At 43.2% G+C, this 27,547-nt stretch overlaps 1 protein-coding gene across 6 annotated transcripts in view; it reads right to left on the bottom strand.

The window, feature by feature from the left end:
* Positions 1-27,547, bottom strand: part of MBNL3 (muscleblind like splicing regulator 3) — a 152,092-nt gene that overhangs the window by 92,711 nt on the left and 31,834 nt on the right. The window contains exon 1 of one of the 6 annotated variants that reach the window (XM_066581853.1): positions 26,640-26,842. The exons of the other annotated variants lie outside the window; for them this stretch is intronic. The gene's annotated coding sequence lies outside the window, so the exon portion shown is untranslated. Of the gene's footprint in view, positions 1-26,639; positions 26,843-27,547 lie in introns of those variants that run through there. 6 annotated transcript variants of the gene reach the window in all.

Genomic DNA, 27,547 nt, shown 5'->3' with positions numbered 1-27,547 from the left:
GTAATCACTGGTGCAGGAGCCCCTGGCCAGTTGAGTTACGTCCTACTGCTGTTGCGGTCGAATTGTGGGTTGCGGAGGTGGCGAATAGGCAAATTCTTTTTGGGTCAGACAATAAACATGGCAGTAGATCACGTGGTCAACAGCCAGTCGTCATCTTCACTCCTACTTTTAGCTTTGATGCTTCACTTAGTTCTTCGTTGTTTGCAGTTTAATATCTGGTTTAGGGCAAAACGTGCCTACGACAGAGGATCTTCCGATGCAGGTTACACTGGAGTTTCTAGTATTTTTGTGTGGTCAGGGTATAGTAGTGGGTAGAGATCAGAAACTTCTTTCTGGTTTAGCCTTTTTATTGAGTTCGCATGGGCTGCTGGATGGACATGGTACTTCTTAGTTCATCAAGTTGTAAAGGGTTGGAAGAAGGAAAGGGTTGGTGGTGAGAGTTGCCCAATATCCTTTTCTCTTTGGTGTAGATTGTGGTGGTTCTGGATGCTGTTTTCTGGGACTTGTGGGAGATATGTTTGCTTAGAGCAGCCTTTTTACTAGCATTATTTTTTGTTTTGCGCATTAGTGAGTTGGTTCCTGTTAGCAAGTTTAAAAGCAGCATTTTGATGTCTGGCAATGTTTTAGTGTCAGAAGATCTGCTTTGAGTATGTGTTCGCAGGTCAAAAGTGGATCTTTTTGGGAGAGAGGTTTGGCTTTCTATAAACCTGCAGGGTTCTGGTTGACATCCTGGTCATGTGGTTGGAGGTTATGCATGGTTGCGGTCGGGCCAAAGTCCTTTTCTGGCGCATAGTTCCGGGTTTTCCCTCACAAAGTACATATTTGTGCTGTTTTTAAGTCTTGTTTGCGGGAGTTGGGTTGGAATCCTCTAGAATTTGGTGCTCACTCTTTCCGCATTGAGAAGGCGATGATGGCAGACACTCTGAAAATTACGTACCATTCAATATACTGATATTGTAACTAAATCAAACCTGGCTATGGATGGCATTCATTGCTAGGAGAATCAACCGGATGTTGACATGTTCCTATTTTCATCTGCTTGTATTCATTTCAATGCAGTCAAGATGTACAAAATTGTGGATCTGTTTTTCTAAAAATATCAACTGTAAATCCAAAAGAATGAATAGTCAGTGTAGAAAAATGCAGCAGAGTTTCAATGCATTTCCTCTCATGATAACCATGTGTGGGAGTGCAGTACACAGAGTGGCCTGCAGAGGGCTAGAGACAGGCATTCTGGTACTGCAGAGAAAGGGTTAATACCTATGGGTAGGGCAGGAACTAACAAAAAAGAAGCAGTTCCTGCCACACTCAGGGGGAAGAGACAGCTTAGCAGAGCTGGACAGGCTGCAAGCCTGAGGTCCAGAGTGGACCAGTGGGAGGCAGTGAGATGCCACATCGGGACTGTGAGCCTGAGGTCCAGTGTGGACCAGTCTGGGCCATCACATGTCTAATAGAGGAAGATGCCCTCTAGACACCCAAGGCGGGGTTAGTGACGGTGACCCAATGGGTTTGTAAACTCTAAATTATGAACTGTGATATAAAATCAATACTGGCGTGTGCCAGTTTTAAAGAAAAGCAAGTCTCCTGGAGTCATTTCTATATGTGTACTGCCCATTTCTGGTCCGAAAAGACAGTAATCTGCAGGTGAGAAACCCTCTTGCCACATAGGATTTATGTGCATTTGGGTGGAAAAGTAGAATACAGGATTTGGTGTTTTTCCCTTACTAGAACTCTTCAATAAATGGGTTGGCCTACTTCTAGCCATTTTACTGCAGGAAGCAGACAGCTCCCTACATTGTGCAGTGGCCTGAGTTGGTACTGCAGACTGAGTTCTATTGAAGTGAATGGGACTCAGACTGCAGTAACAATTCAGGCACAATGTAAAGAGCTCTAAAACAGCTAGAGGTGGGACAACCCCTTTAAAGAGAACCTGTCACCAGTTATGAGCACCATAAACTAAGTTATGATGCTCAGAGCGCAGGCTCACGACTTACGGGGATGTCAGTGCATGCACTGGGAGGCAGGTAAGTCTAAAAAATGACTCCCTTGGCTTCTGGAAACCTATGTGCGCCATGACTTAGATTATGGTGCTCTTGGCTGGTGACAGGTTCCCTTTAAGATCCCCACACATCAGTGCTGACTATGGCAACCAGTTGAATGGCTATGTTAGATTTCCGCGAGTGACCGATTCATTTGAAAAGTAGAAAGCAAATAATAATTGCTCATAAACAGCAAAGCAAAACAAGCAGCATATTGAGAACTGAGTAATATTTACCCAGTGTAAATAACTTTTTGGCAGAACCCTTCCGATGAGCTGCTGGTGCACCAGTGGAAACAAACCTACAGACACAGTTTCAAGATGATGGTCAGTCGAGAGTTCTTTTTGGACATATTGTAAATAGTTATTAATGTATCTTCTAAAGTCTTTAACTGTTTCCCGCATCGGGGAGTATATATACATCCCGGGTGGGGAGGCGTTCAGTTGAAATGACAGTCATATGGATGGAGTGGGCTTAGGAGTTGAGCCCCTGCCATCCACAGTGAGAGACGGTTTTCTGCTGTAACAGCGGGGATAGAACGCCGCAGCCAACATGCTCTTTTTGGTCACTTTGCCTCCCAGAAAACGCAATAAAAGTGATCAAAAAGGTCATATATACCCCAACACGGTACCAATAAGAACCACAGCTCGCCGTGTAAAAAACAAGCCCTCACAGAGCTACTTCGATGGAAACCCCCCCAAAAAGTTATCGGTCCTTGAATGCAATGAATATGTCTTGTTATACAAAAGTATTGGTATTGTTGTAATTGTGCGAACGCGCCAAAAAAATCATCATGTCATTTATTTCCCAGAAAAAAAACCAACACATTTTCCATCACTGTACCTCTCATGCACTAGTCTGTTACAACTATGTATATTGCAGTCACTTCCATGCAGTGCAGCCTCCCTTCTGATACTTATCAGCCACCATCTTGAGATTTCTCTCTGCTCAATTTTTCTGTGCTCTGCTAGCACTCCCACAATGCACATAATCACATGAGCAGCTAGAACCTGCACCATCTCTGCCTGCTGGGAGGACACTGCCATTACCTTTTGTATGGTATATACAGCTAAATAAATTCCATAACATAATGATACAGTCAGGAGGATGGGCTGAGATCTCCTTCATTATAACTGTGTGAAGGAAGCCTCTCATCATCAGTCACTGTGATACACGTTGTCCATGTAATATCATCACATGGGATAACTGAAAAACTGACTTCTTGAGAAAGTAAAAAGCCCCGTTTACATGGGACGACTGTCGGGCGCTGAAGCATCGGGCAGCCATCCTAGTGATGATCGCTCCTGTGGTTTTACCAATCACAGCCATCACATTGGTTCATCAAGCGCTGCATTGATTGGCTGAGCAATGGTCGAAGAACCAATCACAGCCATCGCTTCCTGGAGGCGGGATTTATGAATCCTGTAACCAGGAAGTGATGTTGTACGGGTGGCTGAGGAATGCAGGAACCGCGCCCAACCACTGGAGAGCAGCAGAATGGACCTGGACCAAGCCTGCTAGGTAATGTATTTCTTTTTTTATGTAGTGTAACTAGGGCTTATTTTCAGGGTAGGACTTATATTTCAAGCCTGTCCAAAAAAAAAATCAGGCTAGGGTTTATTTTTGGAATAGCTCTTATTTTTGGAGAAATATGGTAGCAGACTTATACTAGGAGCGACTTACTTAATGAATCATGCAAAAAAAAAAAATCACCGGAGAGGCCCTTTAACATTTAGCTTGCAGAACAAAATCAATGATAAAAAGGCAAAACAAAACAAAAAAAAACAAAAACTAATTTGTTGAGTCTATTTTTTTCATTATTAATTTTTTTCAGCCTCCGCTGACATTTTGGCGAGACGTTTCAAATTACGAAAACAGACAAATGCAAAAGCATCGCTCACATATGGAAGCCACTCTGTCCACTTTTCCTCTCAAATCAGTTTTGATAATTATCTAAGACGCAATTATTTCTTAGACGGCCTCCAGACCGAGCCGCGAGTACTGCATGTCATTCACAGTAATCGCTTTATAGATGCCGGCTGTCATCTTCCTGCTCCCATAGGAGGTCGGATGCCTATACTATGCGGAATTCATTTACAGCATGCGGCTGCGGGGTCTGGTGGTCAGAGTGTTTTTGGACCCGACTGATGGTGTAGGGCCAGTTGTGCACTCAGTGGCATGTAAGGGGAAATAGCCTTTTCTTACCTTTTTTCATTCAAGGGTGCCCAAAAAAAATAGATTTGCTAATTTTTGTACTTTGGATTTTATTGATCTATTAAATAATGGCTACATCTCAGACTGCTTTACAGCTAAGCTTATTTTAACCCCTTCCTGTCATGAGTGAGTGTCATTCTTTTGATCTTTTAAAAGCCGTAACATTTTTCTTTCTCCTCCAACACAGTCTAAATAAAAATCGTTCAAGTATATGACCCTATTAAAAAAAAAGGGGTTCATATTTGTGCGTCTCGTAACGCACAAATCTCACGTGATTTTCACGACCGTGTGAAACCGGCCTTAATGGGACTTAAGATGTATGAAGTTAGAAAAACATGGCCACTATCTCCCAAGAGCAGCGCCACTCTTGTCCATGGTCTTTGTCTAGTTCCATTCAAACAAATGAGCCTGAGCTGCAGTACTGTGCACAACCCATGGACAAGAGTGGCGCTGTAGATGTCTTTTTCTAATCTGATGCAACCTTTTTAAACACTGTGGTATTGCAGTGTATTAGTGCCGATCGAAGGAGCTGCCCTCTTTGTTCACTTGACATTTTTTATGACAGAATATTTGAAAAACAGGTTTTCTAAACGGGCCGACCCCTGCAGTATGGATTTAGAGTTATCTGGGATGAATTAATGGTAACCTAGAGATTCCCCACTGTGAGGACACATTCAGACAGCACATGGACACCCCATACACGTGTTGTTAAATCAAATGCCCTCTTCTCATCATGAGCACAGGACATGTTGTGATTTTTTTTTTGTCTTACACAGACCATAAGGGCGGCTTACCACAAGCGTACGGTGAAAAAAAATGATACTTTTACCTTTTTTTGCACGAATATGCTCCGTATTTGCCCATGCACTCATCTGCTTAAGCCTTTAGTCCGTAAGAAAACCCCTCTGAACAGCCCCATTGATTTTAACCCTTTTCAATCCAATTTGTATCCTGGTTTTCCTAGGGGGCTTATTCTTTTTCTGCCATTATGCAACAGCGCTATCTGCTGGCTAAAGCCAGTACTGCATGGGGTGACACGTTGGATAGGCTCCAACAGCGGAGAGGCTGGCAATATACAGTAAGAAAACCCTGACGGACGTCTTCCAACATCGGAGCTGTAGAGCCTTAAATCATAATGTCTTCAGACGTCAGACAGTGGATTGGAAAGGGTTAATGGGTTTGAGTTCTGTCCGGGTTTACAAACTCAGTACTCGGTTATAAAACTTGTCCGTGTGAATCGGACCATCTGACTTCCATCTACTAACAGTGAAGATGCTGAATCGGCAGGGGTTGGTGGAGATGTCACCTGGTCACCAGGGAATGACAATAGTCTGCTCTACTTGAGAAAATCCCAATAGTGGCCAGGTCTTCTATGTTCCTTCTATCGCCCCCATTATATCTTGCACCTCACTACTTTGTAAAGGACATATCAAGTGCAATCGAGCTTGGCCAGAGACGAGGACATGGACAACGGTTAATGTGTTGGCACTAGGACAAAACAAGACAGAAAACACTAAAAGCTCAGGAATAAAGGACTGAGAGCCACATACTGTAATCTGAGAACAGTAACATTAGATTAGATGCGATAACAGGGAACACTGCGGCATCAGCATGGACGTCTCCAAAATGGACACATCTGATATCGACCGTGATTTATCATGCTGAAGCCAGGCCTGAAAAGGACAATCAGGGCTTCACTTGTCCTTATGTAGATGGTAACATCTGATTACAGAACGGGGAAATTAACAATATCTTAAAGGGCCACTCCGGTGATTTTAAGTCATTCATTATGTCGTTGTATCCCCAGTATATATAAGTGATATATGATCCCGCGCTATCCCGCAGCGGGAGCCGGCTGTCAGTCACAGCCGGCGTTCCGCTGCAACCCAAGATTGAGGCAATTAGTAATCTCGAATGGGACGTGGCTATTATGATTAATCCCTCCGACAAAGGGGTAACCTTGTTGTTCTAGATCATAAGAAATATTTAACAACATCCGCTACGTCTAGAGGGAAGCAGGTTTTATCCCCAACACAGAAAAGGGTTCTTTACTGTAAGAGCAGTTAGACTGTGGAACTCTCTGCCTGAGGAAGTGGTGATGGCAAAATCCATAGAAGAGTTTAAAAGGGGACTTGATGTCTTTATGGAGCGGAAGGATATTATAGGATATAAATCTTAGGTTAATTGTCAATCCTGGTATACAGGCAGGTAGGAACTATTAGGGGTTGATCCAGGGAACAGTCTGATTGCCAATAGGGAGTCGGGAAGGAATTTTCCCCCAAATGGGCTAATTGACTTCTGCCCTTGGGGTTTTTTGCCTTCCTCTGGATCAACAACACAGGAGGATAGACAGGCTGGACTAGATGGACATTGTCTTCATTCGGCCTTACGTACTATGTTATGATTTATTTAAAAACCAAGAATGTCACGAGATTCTTGAATCTGATCCCACAAAGACGTCTGGTATGGAGCTGAGGAGACTCGGTTGGGGTCAATGACGAATAAAATGATCAATAGAACAGAATTTGAATTTATGATAATTGCCAATCCACAGATACCAACTTTCTATGCATTACCAAAGGTTAACAAGGGTCAAACCCATTTAAAAGGGAGACCTATTGTATCAAGTGTCAATTCAGAATGTCAGCAAATATGTGGACGACGTATTGCGGGATTTTATCTCATCATTTCCATCTTTTATGATTTAGAGACCCCCTTGACCTGTTACGTAAGATAGATGGAATTATGCTGGATGATGAAATGAAACTCGTTTCGATTGATGTAAAATCACCGTATAGTAATATTTCACATGATCTAGGCATTGGGGCAATTAAGCATTTCCTAAGGGTCAGAGGCACGCAATGCCATCTACATAATTTATTTGTGATTAGGTTACTGGAGTTTATGCCTAATCGCAACACATTTTTGTTTAACGCTAGGTTCCTCCACCAGGGGCGCCACAATGGGGAGCCTGTGTGCCCCATGTATGCCAACTTGTCCCTGGACCGCTAGGAGAACATTATGATTTTTTTTGACAAGGTATTTGAATGGACACAATATATCGCATTCTGGGAGCGATACGCTGACTATGTGTTTATCATCTGGACGGGCACCGGGAAATCATTTAACTCCTTCCCACCCTATGACGTAAGGGTACGTCATTGCAGGCTGGTACTTCGCGCAAAATGACGCACCCTTACGTCATGGGGATAGCACGAGATCATGACTGACCTCGCGCTATCCCGCAGCGGGAGCCGGCTGTCAGTCACAGCCGGTGTCCCCCCTTCTCTGCCGCAATCTAAGTAGATCGCGGCAGGGAAAGAGTTCACAGAGGGAGCGCCTTTTTTTGTTCTTTTTCTAATATTAGCAAAAAAAAAAGGTAAAAAAAAGGTTAAAACCCCACATATTTGGTATTGACGCGCCCGTAACGACGTGTACAAAAATGTGAACATGGTTTTTATTTTGTACGGCAAAAAGCGTTAAAAAAAAAAAGAGGCAAAATGCTAATTTTAAGCATTTTGCCTCACAAAAAATGCAATAAAAGTTATCAAAAAAGTCGTACGTTCCCCAAAATGATAGCAATAAAAACTACAGCTCGTCTTGCAAAAAATAAGCCCTTATAGAGCTCCGTACATAGAAAAATAAAAAAGTTACAGGACTTTGAATGCAGCTATAGAGAAAGAAAAAAGATTTCCAAAACAAAAAGGGTTTTTATTGCAAAAAAGTGTAAAAAACTAAAAAAAATAAGGCTTTTGGTATCGTTGTTACCGTACCGACCCGCAGAAAAGATTTAGTGTGTCATTTATGCTGCATGATTAACGCTGTAAAAATAAAAAAATCTATAGCAGAATTGATGCATTTTCTCTCCCTCTTATCATAAAAAAAATAATAAACGTTTTACGATATAGTCTATGTACCCAAGAGTGGCACCGATAAAAACTACAGCTCGCCACGCAAAAAACAAGCCCTCATACGGCCGCGTCGACGGAAAAATAAAAAAGTTATGGCTTTTGAAAAATGGAGATGGAAAAATACCAAAAATCACTTGGTCCTCAACGCCAAAATAGGCCATGTCATTAAGGGGTTAATGAATTTGTTATGCAGTTGAATCAAAAAGACCCAGGGACCAGATTAACCAGTGAAATGAATCCTTGTCGATTAACTTTTCTTGACCTGGTGATGCAGAAAGATAATTTGGATGACCTAAAAACAAGTACATCTAGAAAGATCCTGTCAACTAATACCCTACTCAGGTGGGAGAGCCATCATCCACGCTTGTTGAGGAGCGGCATTCCCAAAGGCCAGTACCTACAGGTCCCCAGAAATTGGAGAGGAGTTGGAGAGGAGGTGAAGTCTTGACAGTCAACATCGGATACTCAAGAGAGGTCTACTAACCGTGAGATAATGGTGCATCCACTCCTCTTATATAATCAGGACAATTGATTTGCTGGTCTATTGAGGTTTATTTGAGAATGGTGATCCCCTTTTTATGGCTTTGGTACTTATGAGGATTCCATTGCCTTTTGTAACAGTATGTTGGATTTCTGAGCTGTCCTTGTAGATTTTTTTTCGGACTGTTGGCCGTAAAGTTGGTTTGGTGTTCCTTTTGACAACTGTATATTTGCACTTATATCTGACCTATATTGCCTGTATTAGCATCTCCCTTGTATTGCATTTATCTTTGGGTGGTTTATTAAGTGAATTCATAAGGCATAATATTTTAAGGGATTTTTATTGATAGTCTTGCACGTTGTACCTAGCAGAGCGTTGGCTTTCATCAGCTCCGCCCCCCCCCCCCCAAGTTTGGTCGTCTTAAGAAAAAATAAAGAATCTACTAATGAAAAAAGTGAACATAATCCATATGGATTTAGCACCGTGTCTGAGGGAATTTCCTTGCTTTTATAGAAAGGCCAAAATATCTCCAAAATCAAAGCTTTGGCAACAGATAAAAGCGAAGCTCGTGAGCAGATGATATCGCATCTGAAACTTGTTGGAAGGTACTGAAGTTAACTCCTCCAGAAGAACAGACTCCCCATCCGTAGTGAAGACCCTTCGCCCTCTCCGCTAACTCTCCGGTAACTCACCTGTTCTCTCCACCAATCGCCGTCTAGGGAATTGTTCGAAAGGTGAATTATGATCTTGGAGTCGCTCATCGTGTCTCTATGTAATGCTTTTGCTCATCCAAATAAAACTTTATTGACGGGTATTATGCAGAAACTAGACGATACATGTGCGCCACGCCAACCTGCCTCGGGTACTACAGTCACATACACCGTCTGAGCCAAGCTAGTATTCATGCAGCCACATCCTAGTCGAGCCGTCATACGCAGTTCAGATAGACACTCTTTGGTAGAGACGCAATACGGAAAAAGATGGCAGTAAACTATTCAATAATAGGCTGCGGATGGAGCCTCGTAAGTTTAACGACATTGACGCTTCCCTACGGCCCTCTTCGTAACGCCTCACTGGTGTGCCGCTCTACCAGTGAATGTAAGCCCTGGGAGCCCGAAGGTTGGGTTCACGCACACAACGTTACACCGTTTTTCCTGAGGTTTGTTTTTTGTCAAAATATTGAAAAGTCTACTTACACGGCGCTTATATTTTTGCAGTTTGACATTTTTATCACAATGCTCTTAGTATTTCTTCTTTTGGTGTTTTTTTCCACCATAGGATTATCTATAACACCATAAAAATACATCTTAGAAATGTGTAAAAAAAAAATAAAAAAATATCACCAAAAGCACTTGAAAAAAGATGAGATGAAAAAGGTTTGAAATTCGTGACATTTTTTCACAAAAAACACTGAAAAAATAATGCATGGGAAGGATTCATAGGATAGGTGATAAAAGTTTGATCAGTAGGTGTATCACAGCTGAGATCCTCACTGATGCCAAGAACAGGGTTTCCTTGCCACTCCTCACTATGGGCTCTATGCACCCCCTACAGTGAGGAAGAGAGTGAATGGAGTCGTGGAGTCTATGGTCAGCTTAACCCCACAATGCATTATTATTATTATTTACTAGGGCAACTGTGAGGGTCACTATTACTACTGGGGCTAGTCAGGGGGGGTCAATTTTACTACTGGGGCTAGTGTGGGAGGTCACTATTACTACTGTGAGCAATATAGGGGTCACTATTACTACTGGGTCCAATATAGGGGCCAACTATTACTACTGAGGCCTATATAGGGGTCACTATTACTACTGGGGCTACTGTGGGAGGTCACTATTACTACTGTGACCAATATAGGGGTCACTATTACTACTGTGACCAATATAGGGGTCACTATTACTACTTGGGTCTATATAGAGGTCACTATTACTACTAAGGCCACTCTGCACATGGCAGCATACCGCAAGCTGACTTAGGGTATGTTTACACATGGCTGAAATGTTGCAGAATATCCACAGTGGAAAGTTCCACAGCAAATTCCGCAACATTTCTGCATCCAAAAACCATCTTGAGTGGAAATCAGTTGTGTACCTACAGCCAATTTTATACTATCCAGCGCTCCCCCTCACCTCCTCCGAGGGCTTCCTGCTATCAGCGCTCCCCGACCTTCAGTTTCCAGCGCTGCTGGTCAGGTGAGGCTGCTACAGGTCACTGCGAACCAAAAGCTGGGGAGCGCTGATAGTCGGAAGCCTTCGGCTGAGGTGTGGGGGTGTGCCACATAGTATGAAATCAGCTGCGGATACGTGGCTGATTTCCAGTCCAATTTCCACACCAATGGTACAGATTGATTGTTTTTGGATGCGGAAATGCTGCGGAATTTGCTCCCTGTCTTTTTTTAAACGATCTTGTACTTTTTATAATGACGGAGGTAAGACCATACATAGCGGTAAGCCCCGCTCCTTGACTACACCCTTTTGTTCCGCTTGGACCCTGGGAAAAGTGGATCCGGAGTTGAGTATGGTGTCTTTGGGGGGGCACCGTGAGGGTCTCTGCTGCAGTATTCCATTTGCGGAGCCCGTCACGGCCGTTGGCATTAGGCCTAAGAGCCATAAGATTCCTGCATAGCACTGAGAGCATTATACAGGACTTTGATGGCCCTTTAAACAGTATTATACACCAGTATTCAGGACTAGTGTTGCGTGAACAGAGCCAGTAGAACCCTGTTTAGGTTACAACTTTCCTAAAAGATCAGTTCTAGTTCGTGCCAAACCTAACTTTTTGGAAAGTTTGGCCTGAAACAGGGTCCTACTGATTTGGTTTGCTCAACACTATCTATGGATTCCTCCAAATACAGAACATTGAACTAGAGGTTTTGTGATGATGTCTACCTTGGCGCACTTTCAAGCTCAGTGACGTATGTCTTTGGAGGGGCAATCAAGTTTCAAATTAGCTTTCATTAAACAGCTAATATAACGAGACAATAGAGGCTATATGGTATCTGAACCACTTATGTGCTGCAGAGTGGCAATAAGTCACCAACCTATACTCTTGCGTTGCAAGTCATTTTTTAAGTTTTATGCAAAATACTTCCCCTCCATGATTTGCCTATGAAAATATTGCATTCAGGCATAACACGACCTTTCAGTCTGATGTTTTTTAGTCATTACTACTTTTTTATTATGGTCCAATGCACTTTAATCGTGTATTGAAAGAAGAACAAGAATGAGTCTTGTACAGGTAAGAGTGCCAGTTCCTCCCACCCTTTAGGGAATTTGGAATGTAATTTCTTGATTTACTAGATTTTTTTCCCAGATGATTTTGTAGCAACTATATGGAGGAGCGGTTTATCAATACTCCAATGTATATAGGTAGATTGAATGTGTGGATGTGTATAATCGGAATAAGGTACCTCTGTACAACAGCAATTCCTGATATTTGCTTGGGGACATTAAAGCTAAGAAAAATACCCCTTTTTGTGCACTTTAAATTAAGAAAAAAAGGAATTAAAATAAATTTTATATCGCAACTAGAGATGAGCGAACCTACTCGTTTCCAGTAATTACTCGATCGAGCACAGCGATTTTTGAGTACTTCCGTACTCGGGTGAAAAGATTTGGGGGGCACTTTGGGGCGGGTGGAGGCGTGGCAGAGCGGGGGTAGCAGCGGGGAACAGGGGGGAGCCCTCTCTCTCCCTCTCCCCCCCCACTCCCCGCTGCAACCCCCCACTCACCCACGGCGCCCCCCGAATCTTTTCGCCTGAGTATGAACGTACTCGAAAATTGCGGCACTCGGGCCACTACAATAAACTGAACAAACCTTTTATCCTGAATGTTAAACGCTAAAAAAAAGAAAAAATAAGCAAATAAAAGAACGAAAATGCTTTTTTGTTCATTTCGCCTACCAAAAAGTGCATTAAAAGTGATCAAAAGAGTCATGTGTACCCCAAAATGCTTCCAACAAAAACTACAGCTCATCGAGTTCAGTGGCCGGAAAAATAAAATAAGGTTACGGTTCTTTGAATGCAGCAAGGCAAAAAAAAATTCCAAAAAATAAGTGGGAAAACCTAAAAAGATGAGATAATTTTGGTATTGTTGTAATTGTACCAACCTGCAGGAAATACTTATGTCATTTCTGAAAATTATATGTATCCTAAATCATACCAATAAGAACTACAGCTCGCCATGCAATGAATTACCCTCATACGGACAGTTCGACGGAACAATAAAAAAGTTTGAAAAATGGAGATGGAATCTCCAAAAATCCTCACGCCTGTAGGTTCAAACAAGGCCGCGTCTTTAAGGGGTTAAGGGTCTCTGCTGTTTGTGAAGGGATTGCAAAGGAACTCCCATAAAGGATTAGGAAGTGCCTAGATACACCCCTACTCGCAGTGCCGGATTCCACATTCAATTGTCATAGTTCCGACTCGGCATTCTTCTAGCGCATACCTTGCATTCTTCTATACACGACCACAGCTAATAGGGATCTCTATTCAGGGTATTTACAATGGCTTTTCTGATGTTCTGCACTGTAATTCTCCAAGCCATTCAGTCTGATGCTCTAATGCAATACTCTTGAGTTTATGTACCTTACAGGGTGGTGACACTAGAGACTAAAGGAAACTTTTTAGTTTTTTTTTCCCCGCCGGCCACTTGTCTAATCCACCACATACAACACCCTGTTCAAGTGTAACAATCAGGCTATTCAGTGTTGTATTGAGAATCTTGCATGCTACTCAACTCAATAACCCTGCGTGGTGGTCAGAAACAGGTTTTCATCTCCGTAACATCTTGAAATCTGTAATTAGGGCCATTTACTGACCCAGTTTTTTTTAGGCTTTGCCTCAAGGCCGGTCATCAGCTAATGTTCTCACTCGGCACTCTTGTAATATCCTCGGTTCCTCTCATGATCATTTATAATTTTTTTTCACGCTTGCTGACAACAATGTTGTGAACAACATGCCACTTTAGGCACGTCGCATAGCGCAGAGCGCAAACCGTATTGAACAATTTAGGAAGAAGCCATCGTTAATTTATGCATGATGTTTTTTAATTTAATCTCACCTGAAAAGAGTCATTTTTCTACCAAGCTACGCTCACAGAGCCGAGTTGTTCCTTTTTTTTTCAAGATTGATTCCAAAATATATTTATATTTCTTTTTGAAACCCATTGTCAACCATAAGACCTCCTCCACCCAGTAAAAAAATTTTTGAAATTTTTTTATTCCCCCTAAGGATATATTCACACAGGGAGATAATGGTGCAGCAGACCACCATTGCCAATGCCGCATACAAATAACCACTGAATGGCTACATTATTAGAGGGACCCATCAAGCAGCACGTTGGACCTCTTTTGGCCTTCAGAACCGTAGCAATTCATTATGGCATAGATTCCACTAGCTTTTGAAATGATTCTGCAGGAATATTGACCCATGAGGACAGGATGGTTTTTGACAGTAAACTCAAATTTCTGAAGATAGAGGTGTTGACATGAATAGCTGATAAGAAGGGTTCATGATTCGAGCTGCTTGTGTCAGATTTTGACCCTCCCATCAGCATGGTGCAAGAGGAATCTGGATTCATCTGACCAGGTGATATTTTTCCACTGCTCAGTGATCCAATTTTGCGCTCTTTTGCCACCTGGAATCTAGCCTTTCTGCTTCTCGGAGTCAGAAATAGCACTTGAATTGGATGTCTATGCTTTGGAATGGCATATTATGCATTCAGACATGTTAAATAGAGCACCAGTATTGTATTAAGATGCAATTCAGATGAAAGGGAGGAGACACAGATTAGATATTAGAAAAAAACTTTCTGACAGTGAGGGGGATCAATGAGTGGAACAGGTTACCACGGGAGGTGGTGAGTACTCCTTCAATGGAAGTCTTCAAAGGCTGGACAGACATCTGTCTGGGATGATTTAGTGAGGGGGAGGGGGAGGAGTTGGTTGGACCCGATGACCATGGAGGTCCCTTCCAACTCTACCATTCTATGCAATTTGCTTGACTGTTCTCTGCCTGTTAGAATGATTCCTGACATCCTTCTCCAACCTCATTCATTGGCAAGCTGTAAACACCCACCGAATCCTGTTTTGCTGGTTGTTTTTCCATGATTATTCCCCCTATACTCTTCACACTACTGCATGAAAAAACTCCACAAGATTGGTAGTTTTTGAAATCCTGCCTAGTCTACCACGATAACCTGGCTTTGTTGGAAGTCACTTAGATCCCCTCATTACCATTCTAATGGGGATTCACGTTGAAACTGATCCACGGAAAGCTTGCTCACTTGATTTAATGCTGCCCTCCGGGATCACCGGTCTAATTTCCATACAGGAAAGCACCAATCATGAAAGAGCCCTAATAAAGTAGCCAATCAGTGTATGCGGCATTACCATATTTACATAAGTCTTGCCACAGTACGGTATTGGTGCGGGTGAATGTAGACTTACAATGTATCAACTTTGTATTGGAGACAGTCCTAGTTATCAAGTATATTAATGAAATCCTATCGTAGCTCTTGCTGTTACTAAGGAATCGGAATATTTGTCCTCTAATTACATCCAAAATAGTTTCTCTATGGGCTTATTAACACAATAGTCACGGGGGCCCAACACTTGCTTGGTCCTCAAAGTCTCTCGAAATAAGCCCATATAGAAAAGATTCTTTACCCAAGGCGTTGAGATGATTTCATTACAGTTGATCCAATGGAAATCCTTTGTCGGACTGATAATAGTGGAGAATATCACAGGGGATGTACTCAGAACTCAGAGAATCGAGAAGCCAAATATAGTAAAGCTGGACAAAATCCAGCTGGACGAGCAAGAAGGCTGAAAGGTTTGGTGACATGACATCCGTGACTGCACTGATAAAGGAATTAGACTGCTCGAGCCTCGCTCAAGACTATTCAGCTTTCCAATTTTCTCCGACATCTTTGGCTGGCAGTCCTGAAAATGTCACAAGGGCTCTTGTGCATGAGGTGAATGAGAAAACAAGTAAAACACACCGTATTATTTCCCCTCGTGTCATTATAAGTCCTAAGATGTATCCATCCTATATCTGCAGACCGGCCAACTGCTGCTTTTGATAAAAAGATTGCTAAAAAAACCTTTTCTGGCCTAACTTGGCACATGTTAATTCTGCCTTTATTACCCGGTTTTACATATCCCAAGAGGCTCTATGATCAAGCTATAAACTCCACATTACTGCTTTGCACGTGTACGATGGGTGATTGCATGACTACAACGTTTGGCCTCAGATGACTAGAACTTCAACATGTCCTCTGGGACTGATCAGTACAATGATGTCTCTAGAAGAGCTGGAAGACATTTTTGAGATTGGGAAAATATGTCGGCTTTCTTCTAAAAACAGCTTCACTCTTGTCCATGGGTTATATCTGGTGTTGCAAGTTGACCTCCAGTGATGCGGAGAACGGGGGGTCCTTGGTCCCTCTCTCTCCTCCTCACTGTGCTCTCCCTGCAATGACTAGAGGACTGAATGGACTGGTGGTCATACATGTGCGGTGCCGCTCCATTCATTTCAATGGGCCTGACGTATCACGCATCTCCTAGCATCCCAGTTGACTTTTTATGGGGACTTTTGGTGCAGGACAATAGAGCACGCTGCAAATTTTTTTTTACAAGACCAAAATCCACAGGAAAAGTGCTGGTGAGCGAACCCATTGAAATTAACCCTTTCCAATCCACTGTCTGACGTCTGAACACATTATGATTCAAGGCTGTACAGCTCTGATGTTGGAAGACGTCCGTCGGGGTTCTCTTACTGTATATTGCAAGCCTCTCTGCTGTCCGAGCCTATCCAACGTGTCACCTCATGCAGTACTGGCTTTAGCCAGCATATAGCGCCGTTGTATAACAGCAGAAAAAGAGTAAGCCCCCTAGGAAACCAGGATACAAATTGGATTGGAAAGGGTTAATGGATTCTATTCGCGGTTTTGTGCTTGCAAATCTTGCGCGCGCAAATACGTCCGTGTCAAGTTGGCCTTATGTTACAGTTTTGGGTTAAGTGAGGCAGTAGAAAGTCAGAGCAGCTAGAAAACACTGGGTTAATACAGAAAAGTCACCTCCCAAGTCTACTCCTACTGATGTATTGTGGCTGGCTGTACGTGGTTTCTCGGTACCCAAGTCACCTTATCTGACTACTGAAGCTGGGATAAGAATATGGAAACGTATTATAATCTCCAAGTCAATTGTCCCCTTGCAGGTGATCCCCTTTATTACCCAGATAGCTCGGTCTCTAACTAGATAGGGGCTGGCATCAATCACATTTCATATATATGACATAACGGACATCTCATGCCCCTTACTGATACTTAGACTAAACTTAACATCCCACATACAAACTTCTACAAGTTCCCTAGGAGCCACCATTTGATTACTCAGGTGTCGAAAAGCTTATATCCTCAAAATGTACTTTCCAATTAGTCTTTGGTAGTTTAAATAAGACTATGAACGAATGTATACAGCTATTAGTAACAGACACCGAAAAGAAAAGAATGCTTGGAACATTGGAAGAAATACTTGGGGACGTCCATCAGTGATGCAGATTGGTAAGAGGACATTTGGTTTAGCAAGGTCACTTTCAAAGTGTGGGTCTCACACAGCCGGAGTTGTCAAGAAAACTTTGAACTCCTTATCATCCAGCCATTGTATACCCAACACCTTCTTATCTTAGTTGGAGATGCTCTCATGAGAAAGGAACATTAACCCCTTAGAGACCTGCCTATTTTGTGCCCTGAGGACCAAGTGATTTTCATCATCCCATTGCAAGAGACACAACTCATTCACATAACCATCTGAGGGCTTTTCTTTGATTGGGACAAATTGTACTTTTTAATGGCCCCACTCTGGGGTACATATAATGTGTTGTATAACTTTTGCTACATTTTTTGGGGCGGAAGATTGAAAAAAATGTGCAGAAATTCCACCAGTGTTTTGGGGATTTGTTTTTACAGCGTTCGCCATTCGGTAAAAGTAACATGATAACTGTCTTATCTTGATCGGCACGATTACTGGGATGTCAATTTTATAGAATTTAAAAATTTTCTTTTTCCTACTTTTACGCAGTAAAAATACATTTTTAAAGAAAAACAATTGGATCCGCATCGCCCAATTCTAACGCCCACAGCATTTCTATTTTTCTAGTAAGCGGGCTCTGTGAGAGCTTGTATTTTGCAGGATGAGTTGTAGTTTTTATTGGTTCCAGTTGGAGGAAGATTTGACTTTTGGATTGCTTTTTATTGCATTTTTTGGAAGGCAAACTAAAGAAAAAGAACAATTCTGGCACCGCTTTATTAAACTATTTTTACGACGCTCATCACGCGAGATAAATACCTAAATATTTGCATTGTCTGCTTCGTTCTGAATGCGGTAATACCCATTATGTGCTGCTTCTTACATTTTGTGTATTTTATCTATTTTTAACTTTTTGTGGGGGGGGGGGGGGAGATGATGCAATAGTTCAATCGGTAGAATAGTACACTGAATTACTTAGCTAGTGCATTTAACTAAACTTAAGACAAAAGTCTATTAGACTCCACAGGAGGCGGGGCCTAGTAGGTTGAGTTACATAGTAGACATTGAGGCCTTTGTCGGGTTTCCAGCTGCCATGGGAACCCATTGGGTGATAGGAGCCCCCTCCCATGTCATATGCTTATATGCTTCAGTTGCAATTGATTGAGGCATGAAGGAGGTTACACTGCCAGGATCTGAAGTTTCTCTGCTAAGTCATCGCCATGTGCAGGTTTGAAGCTCATTAGTGAGGTCAATAAAAAGGTGTATTGAGGTCTGCACGTGTTAACGCATATTTTCTGGGGTTGTCCCATTATAAATATATTTTGGATCCAAAGTATTTTGAAAACTGTTTTTGCTTGGAATTGCTCCTTTGCCCTGTTGCATACGGGGGTAGCAGGTCACGCTTAAGACACTCATGGTCGCCCTCATCCACTCCTGACTCGACTACTGCAACTCGCTACTCCCCGCACCAGACTCGCTCCACTCCAATCCATACTAAACGCGGCAGCTAGGCTCATTTTCCTATCCAGCCGTTACTCAGACGCCTCTGCATTATGCCAGTCGCTGCATTGGCTGCCCATCCACTGCAGAACTAAATTTAAACTCCTCACCCTCACCTATAAAGCTCTGCATGGTGCCTCCTGTCCATACACCACCCAGCCCGCTCACTCCAATCCTCTAACACACTCAGACTAAACACCCCTCTAATACGAACCTCAGACGCTCGCCTACAGGACTTCACCAGAGCAGCACCCATCCTCTGGAATGCTCTACCCCAAGGCATCCGGACAATTCCCGATGCACAAAATATCAGACGAACCCTAAAAACGCACCTCTTCAGGGAGGCATACCAAATCCCCTGATCTAGTCCCCTGCCCTTCCCTATGTCTCCCCACACCTTCCACCCTGCCTATCACATACGACCTCTACCCCTGCACCTCCTTACCACCCCACCCCGTCTGCTTTCTAATAACTAATTTACACATGAAATCCCCTACTGCCCATGTTCCCCATGCCTCATCCCCCTCCCTTGTACTTCCTGTACCACCCCCACCCCATTTGTTTCAAACTGATTGTATATCACATGTAATTGTTGTATTGTCTGTGTTCTCCCATGCTTGAAAGCGTTGCGGAATAAGTTGGCGCTATACAAATAAAGATTATTATTGGTATTGTTACGAAAAACAAAACTTTCATATTCTAGTGGCAGCAAAAGCCCTTAGAACAAAATAATGGAAACGTTCGGAAGTTCCTTCCTTGTCTGAGTTGATTCATTGTGTTAATTATAATTGCAGAATGGAAAGTACTTCAGCAGTCGTTCAAGGTAAACGTGGTATTCATGCCCACAACTGGAGAAATGGGCAGACACAATATTTAGTCAAATGAATGTGTGAATGAATACCCATGTCGTCATTATACTCTTTCAGGACAATTACATATTGCAAGCCTTTAATTGTTTGATTTGTATCTTAAATTTCAGCAAATTACACTTTTATATTCCAAATATATTCTACTGTATCCATTTATGCTGCTTTACATGGTACGGTACTATTTGTGACATCGCGTATGCTCAATAACAATTTATTACTAGAGATGAGCGAGCGTACTCGGTTTGGGTGTTTTTGGACCCGAGCACCGCTTTTTCCGAGTAACTGACTACTCGGACGAAAAGATTCGGGGGGCGGCGTGGTGGAGCGGGGGTAGCAGTGGGGAACAGTGGGGAGCGCTCTCTCCCCCCCCACTCCCCTCTGCAACCCCCCACTCACCCCCGGCGCCCCCCGAATCTTTTCGTCCGAGTAGTCACTTACTCGGAAAAAGCGGTGCTCGGGTCCAAAAACACCCGAACCGAGTACGCTCGCTCATCTCTATTTATTACCAATAAATGGAGTGACGCCACTCATGCACAGCCGCCACTCCATTCAATCTACTATTCCCTGCAGGCGATGCACAGAGGAGGGGAGAGGGGGACAGGATTCCCATTCTCAGGATCGGTGGGAGTCTCAGTGACGGGACCCCCACTGCTCAAACTTTTATTACCTATCCTATAATAGGTGATAAAGTCAAATTTTGAGGCAAGAATAGTCCAAAATTATTAATAGAACCACTTCACTGAATTGGACCTTAAAGGTCCAACTCAGTGAAGTGGTTCTATAGAGTCAATCTTGGTGCAACCTTTTTAAATCTCCTGCTTTGCTAGTCTATTCGGGTCTTCTTTCATTCTCCTGGCATGATAATGCATCATGTGACCGCTGCAGCCAATAGCTGGCCTCAGCATTGGCTGCAGTGGTCATGAGCCACCATAGCACGTCATCGCTCCAACGGATTCAATCAAGTCTGGTGAAGACCACTGGAGCATCTGCGTTGGAGTTGTGGTGGTTTTACATTTCCATCCGCTAGCTCAATGCTTTAAACTCTCGGTCAAGCCCTTTAAACGCTAAGAATTCTGGATGAGCCAACAACATAAAATGTCTAGACTATACTTAAGGGACAAGTTAAAATTTGTAGAAATCCATTCTTTCTAAAAATAAAAAGCCAATTTATTTAATACAAGTCTATTTTGCCATGTTGGATTGGAGATTTCTTAGAAATCTAACTACGGCAAGTTACTGCAGACCGCTTCTTGCCAATCAACCATCAGACACAAAACCTTTCCTCTGCAAAGAGGAAATAGGATGGGGAAGGTTAATCAGATTTGACCCGCACATGTCAGGCTCATTACAGCTAAGATACCACATTTGTTATAGTGCTGCAGAGGAAACATACTGTCCCTGGCTGCAATCGGCTGTCTATACCTTCATCTGGACATGACCGCTCCTCAAGGGCACCGGAGTAATATAGATACTTCACACGGTCCAGACTATAATGTGTCACCGCTCAATCTCCGAAGAAGAAAATCATGAGAACCAAATACAATGGGAAATATTTCTTCTTCCACCTTGATTAAAAGGAGATCCATTCAACAAATGGTCCGAAAGCCAGACTTCAGATTAAGGTATGTTCTGCGATGTACAATTACGTCTTGCCTTACGCTTCCCAGAAGAGCTCGGATTTATGGTTCGCAACCTGTTTATTTAAAGCAATTATACGAAAAGCTACAAATCTCACACTTCTTCCTAAGTTTCACACTGACCTTTCTAACAAAAATCAATATAAATTACATTTAACAGCAGAGGCAGCCATTGTATAAGTGGTATGCGCGATATTCCCCATAGTAAGCACTAGTCATGTCTATTGGCGCTTAGTGGGTATCTCGGAACACTACATGATTTACACCACAAAGCGGTCAATAAATTCACCAGGATCTAATGGCTTTCCTGTCGAATCAACCATATTGTACACCTCTAATGACAGGATAAACTTTTGCCCTCTACGTACCCGTTTTGTCAGACTTGTGCCTCTTGTTTGCCAACACTATAGAGCTTACCATTAGATAGCAAAAGAGGTGGAGCCAAGCAAGGTTGGGCCCTCTCTCTCTTTACAGGGACCCCCAGAATCTTTTACGATATGTATACCTTCAGGGGCGTTACTATAGGGGATGCAGGGGATGCGGTTGCACTCGGGCCAAGGAGCCTTAGGGGGCCCATAAGACCTCTCTTCTCCATATAGGGAGCCCAGTACTATGAATAAAGCATTACAGTTGGGTCCTATCACAGGTTTTCCATCTTATGCCAACCAAAATAGTAAGTCATCTTTTTGGGATGTTCTCCACCAATAAATAACCATTAAAGTGACCCTTTGGTTTCAGAACAAAATTCTCTCCTAGGACTAAGGGGAGGTATATTACCCATTGGCAGCCTTCTCTGCCAATGTAATCTTGTGGATAGGATACCTTTTAATGGCTAACAAAAAGTCATGATGTTAATGTGAGCTTTTGAACCTGGTTTGACAAGGAATGATGCCACCTGTGCCACATATAACTGGAAAGTTCCAAAAATCAAGAACCATCTGACCAGAACTTGTATTGCAGATTGTGTATTATTGATCCCGGCGCTTGCTAAGGGATCTGATTTTCCGTACGGGACGCATTGGATCACACAGGATATATTTGGTCTTTTTCTTCCAGTAGCAGGACCTACATTAACAACACATCTACAAAACTGTCCTTTATAATAACTTGTTGAATGGGTCTATAAACCAACAATCTGCATGAATCACTGGATGACTCACGGTCTCGCCCATAGGAGTGGTCACAATATTATGATGTGTCCAGTCAATCTCTAATGTTTTACTGGAGCTCAGTGACATGCAACAAGAGATATTCGTGAAAGCCTGACTCAGGTCTCCGGTTAGACTGGAACGGATGAGTTGGCTGAAGCAAGTATATTCTCAAACCCCACTAAAAGTCTGATGGCTTGCATAGAGGGGTACAGTCAGGGGCATAACTATAGGGGGTGCAGGGGATGCGGTTGCACCCGGGCCCAGGAGCCTTAGGGGGCCCATAAGGCCTCTCTTCTCCATATAGGGAGCCCAGTACTATGAATAAAGCATTATAGTTGGGGGCCCTGTTACAGGTTTTGCATTGGGGCCCAGAAGCTTCAAGTTATATCTCTGTGCAGCATGGTTTAGGTATGGGTACAGGTACAGATACAGATAGAGGGGGGGCCCAGCTCACGTTTTTCATCAGGGCCCCTGAGCCTTTAGTTACGCCCCTGGGTACAGTAGGTCATATCTGTAAACTGCAGGTCCTCTGGTGGTATCTGTTGTATCGCCATACTCAAGATGATCTGAATCAAAGACATGCAGCCAAATCTATAGGGAATATCGAAACACGACTACTGCAAAAACCAGGAGCAACCTGAGTATTACCTAGAGCAAATCCAGAAGGCAGCCAAATCTAAGGAGCTTGCCCTACAATAAGGCTTTCTTGCATAGGGCACACGGCATCCCTACAGCTTTGTATTACTGTGACGTAGGCACTCCGTGTACCTCCATGTGATGCACCGTAATAGTGAAATATTCTGCCCTTGAGGCAATGCTTGAGGGCAAAAATACGGCTGTAATATGGCACCTTTTTTCCCTTATATTTGGAGAGACAATAAGGCCCCATAGACTTCTCTAGGTGCACAGCTGCGTACAACTTGGAGATTGTACAGAAATGTCATATATCATGTCCATCAGCCCTTACACCTACCCTCCATACTTGATCATGTCTGGTTCATTAAAGGGGTTCTACCAGAATTTCAAGTTATCCTCTATCTACAGAATAGGGGATAACTTGCTGATAACTTGAGATGCCCGCTGATCTCAAGAACAGGGGGTCCAATGTACCCTTTCCCCCTCTATGCGGGGTTACTGCACCCCCCACAGTGAAGAGGAGACTGATTGGGGTGCTGGTCGTGCAAGTGCACCAGCACTCCATTAACCTTTAATGGGATTGCAGAGATACCGAGCGGCACCCACTTAGGAATTTCCGTCAGCCCCATTGAATTGAATGGAGCGCTGTCTGTGTATGTGCAGCCGGTGCTCCATTCAGAGTGATGTCACTTCGAGGGGGAAAGTGACCCTGTACAGAACACACAGTGTACCCGAAAAATAACACAGAGCCACCCTCACCTGGTGTCCAAAGGAGCAGCTCATCCTGACACAGGTAAACGAAGCAGTACAGGGAATGTAGTACCACGTTGTACTGTAGAGAGGCGCTACTAGACAGCCAATCAGCCCATGCAATTCAGTAATACAGGGGTTTACTAATGAAATATCCGTGCGGATTGTATTGATTTTCCGGCAAAGTGCTTGTCCTGTGGATCCAGGCCTTCTGTCACATTGTATGTTGAATCTGCTTTCAAGTGATAATGACCAATTAGAATAGTCTTGTAAAAATGTCAGAAGTACCAAAAGATCCCTTTAAAAGTCAACAGGAGGTAATTCATTAACTGCTTGCATCCATTGTATGCCATGAATGGAAGCCATGATGCAAGTGTGAACAGAACATTATCTGCACTGTTCTCTCCCTGTAGCTTATATGCATTTGCATCACCAATAAAAGCAGCTGCATATGTATAATAATGTAATATAATATATCGCAGGTATCAACACGCTTTATGTGTTTAATGTAAGCCAGATTGACAAACTATATGATTTCGCTGATGTGCCAAAAGTCATGGGATAGCAGTATGTAAATTAATTATGAAGTGGAGTTACTTTAGATGACTGCTTGGGAACGGCCACACCTGTATAAGTAGTGAGGGGTCCGATCGAGGCATGATAGTGGGTGCCAGTTGGATGGGACATTCCATTTTCGAAGTTGTACGGACATTTAACATTCCTCAATCCAGTGTGTCACGTGTGTACTGGTAGCAGAAGACATAACCAGCCACAGTGGGCAGCGCGGTGGTCACCCACGGGTGTTTAATGTTTAACCATGACCAGTGGCGTTTGGGCAAACAGACAAGCGGTAGAAATCCCATCCACATCCAATGCAGGTGGCCCCAACACAAACCCCAAAGGTCAGAGCAACATTCTGTAGCTTCCATGGGATATGGGAGCAGAGGACCCACTAGAGCGCCTCTGCTAAGACCACCACATGGGACACGGCGCCTCACCTGGGCGGTTGTGAACTGGACCCTAGAGAGGACGGGTAACATCTAGATGACAAGGATGAAAATCCTTCCAGACATTGTCTGTCCGGTTCTAGAATCAATGCCACGTTGAGTTACTGCTACGTGATATTACTTGCTATGCCATGACGTTGGCATGTCCGAGTGTAATAAAAGCGGTATGATAAAAGCTTACCTCGCCTCGTTTTTGCATGTAACAAAAGCAGCTACATATTTATATACAATGTATCGAATGTTTTACGGATAGAGTTTTATAAACCTGCACATTATATACTTATAATACAGGCAGCCAAGGAGTCTCCCAGCTCAGGCCTCCCAGAACCTCCAAGAGCGCAGACACTCACAGAGCACGGTTTCCGCTCACGCTGGATCTCGCACTTCCTCCTGCAGATCTCACGTCTACACAACAGTAAACATAAAACTATCAGGTATCTCCTTCCTGCACTCAACAGCAGATGCCAATTAACTTTATCCTGCCCTGCCGGCAGACAATATCCTCATTCTTCGTACCCTGAACAGGTTAATAGTACCTGGGTGCACTTCCATGGTTTGCACAGCTGGATCGCACCCCCTGAGCTTGGCTTGCACAATGCTACTGTTGTGGCAGCAGCCCCCAGACCTCTTATACTGTTACCAAACATAGTAAGAGCACTTCGGTGCGCGGATTCCACCGCGTCTGTCTCCAAAAAGTTATGTGCACCATTTTTTAATGACAAAGGAGGTGGTTAGATTGTTACAAATATTGCAGTATTCTTAAAGCAACATGTCATAAGAATGAAGGAGTGCGTACAACCCATCGACTACAGTGACAGTAACGTTAGAAGTCACAGAAGCGTCAGTATTGATGGCGTCTTCCATGTGCAGAACCTTTAACAATATCCTGTAATATACTGTACTATATACCTGCTCATACCATTATGATATGATGCTCCCTCATGTTGACTGTATAGAACCGGTAGAACTTTGTTTCGGGTCCAACTTTGCTAAAAGTTCAGTTTGGCCCGAATCGAGCTTATAGCAAAGCTTTACTGGAAACTGAGTTCTACTGGTTCTGTTCCCACAACATTATCCTTAAATTCTGATGCCTAACACAGTATAAGTGCAGTAAAAGCCCTCAGAGTAATATATAGGGCTTTTATGTCTCCTAGACAGTGTTATACACCAGTTTTACAGGTTTTGGTTCAGTTCCAACTAATTCAGAACAGGCCAAACTTTTTGCAAAAGTTCGGAGCAGCCTGACCAAACTTTTCCAAAGTTCGCTCACCACTAGTGCTAACAACACCATATAACTCTGTTCTGCACTGGGGTCCAGGGTGACAATCTGACCAAGGGCACCGTCTACATGAAGTCTGTATGTCCCCCCTGTATGTGTGTAAGTTTTCTCCGGGTGCTTCAGTTTCCTTCATACTCCACAAAACATACTAATTGGTGAATTTGGAGTTGAAATCGTGGAGACGGAGATCAATAACTGTTGCCAAACTTTGTACGGTGCTGCGGAATATGTATGCGCTATATCAGCGAGTTGAATAAATAACATACAGAATAGATACAAAGGCATTTTTATGCTCCGTATTACTCCGATACAAGTGTTACTAACTTCTCTTGCTGAGAACAATCACATTTTGCTCTCCTGGCTAACACGGCACCAAACTTCTTCATGGTAACTTCTAGAGTTGAACTAGTTTTGTACTAATCAGCCCCCCTCTGGCAATAGTAGGGTGATACGTTATAGCGCGCAGTAAGGGGGGCATCTCGCTGCGGCATGTTGTTGGAAGGGTGAGGTATGCGCAGCCCGCAGTACATGCACCCACATAGACATGAACTTTCTCCATACTTTTATACGCACTTAACCCCTTAATAGCCCTACACAATCCTGACAACCATCCGGACGTGTAAAGTGAGCCCGTACCTCATTTTCTTCTCCGACTGGAAACTTCTCATTAGCCAAGGCAGCATTTTCCAGGGATTAGCATGAACAAAAAGCAACCACCATCTTCCGCGAACTCCAACGTGCAGCGATCGCCCACCAAAGCGAGAAATACAAGCGTGCACAAAGTTTCACAGTCCGGGAAGGCGAAAATAAGTAAGCAGTCAGGAAATCAGTCAGAAGTGCCGCCAAAATGTGAGCTCTTTCTAAAGAAAGGCCCTCCCTTAGACAGGCTGCCAATCAAACGTGGGTCACGAGGCTGTTTGCTCAGACTGAATAGAGTTCCTATTGACACAGCTTATGTCTGCAGCATGCTACCCTTAGCAAGGCTTTCAAGAACAGATCAAATTACACAGTCCCTCTCTCTTTCTGGTTTAGGGGGCGGCCATAAAATACAGTCTTTCCCAGAATACATTTTTTAGGCAGTCATGAAATAAATCTCCGGTGTTTATACAGAGCACACAGGCCGCTAGAATACAGCCACGGAGGGGCGAAAGAACTGGAAGCGCCAACAAGTCAAAACAAAGTAAAGTTGTTAAACTTCACCCAAGCAGCCGGTCACACAATATCTTTCTTCGGAATGTTCGGAACGTTGAAATGAAAGACACTTTTTAAAAAAAAAAGATATTAAATTCTTTTCATTCGACATCTGATAATCCAGAAATTCTGATACTCCGGCAATTGTTTCAGACAGAGAAAAACATGACAATCTTGACTTTAAATGGGACCAGAAACATTAAACAGAGTAGAGAAAGTCAACTAGGAAGCTATTGGCAGTTAAAAACAAGTGATATCCCCATCATTTGTAGCCATTTGTTGCTCTAAGACTTAGGCCTCATGTCCACGGGGTTAAAATACGCAGCGTTTCTCCCGCACGCGGATCCGCGTCC

Source organism: Eleutherodactylus coqui, chromosome 10 (genome assembly GCF_035609145.1).
Source record: "Eleutherodactylus coqui strain aEleCoq1 chromosome 10, aEleCoq1.hap1, whole genome shotgun sequence".
NCBI classification, from domain to species: domain Eukaryota; kingdom Metazoa; phylum Chordata; class Amphibia; order Anura; family Eleutherodactylidae; genus Eleutherodactylus; species Eleutherodactylus coqui.
This window is presented reverse-complemented; position numbering and strand designations above follow the sequence as displayed.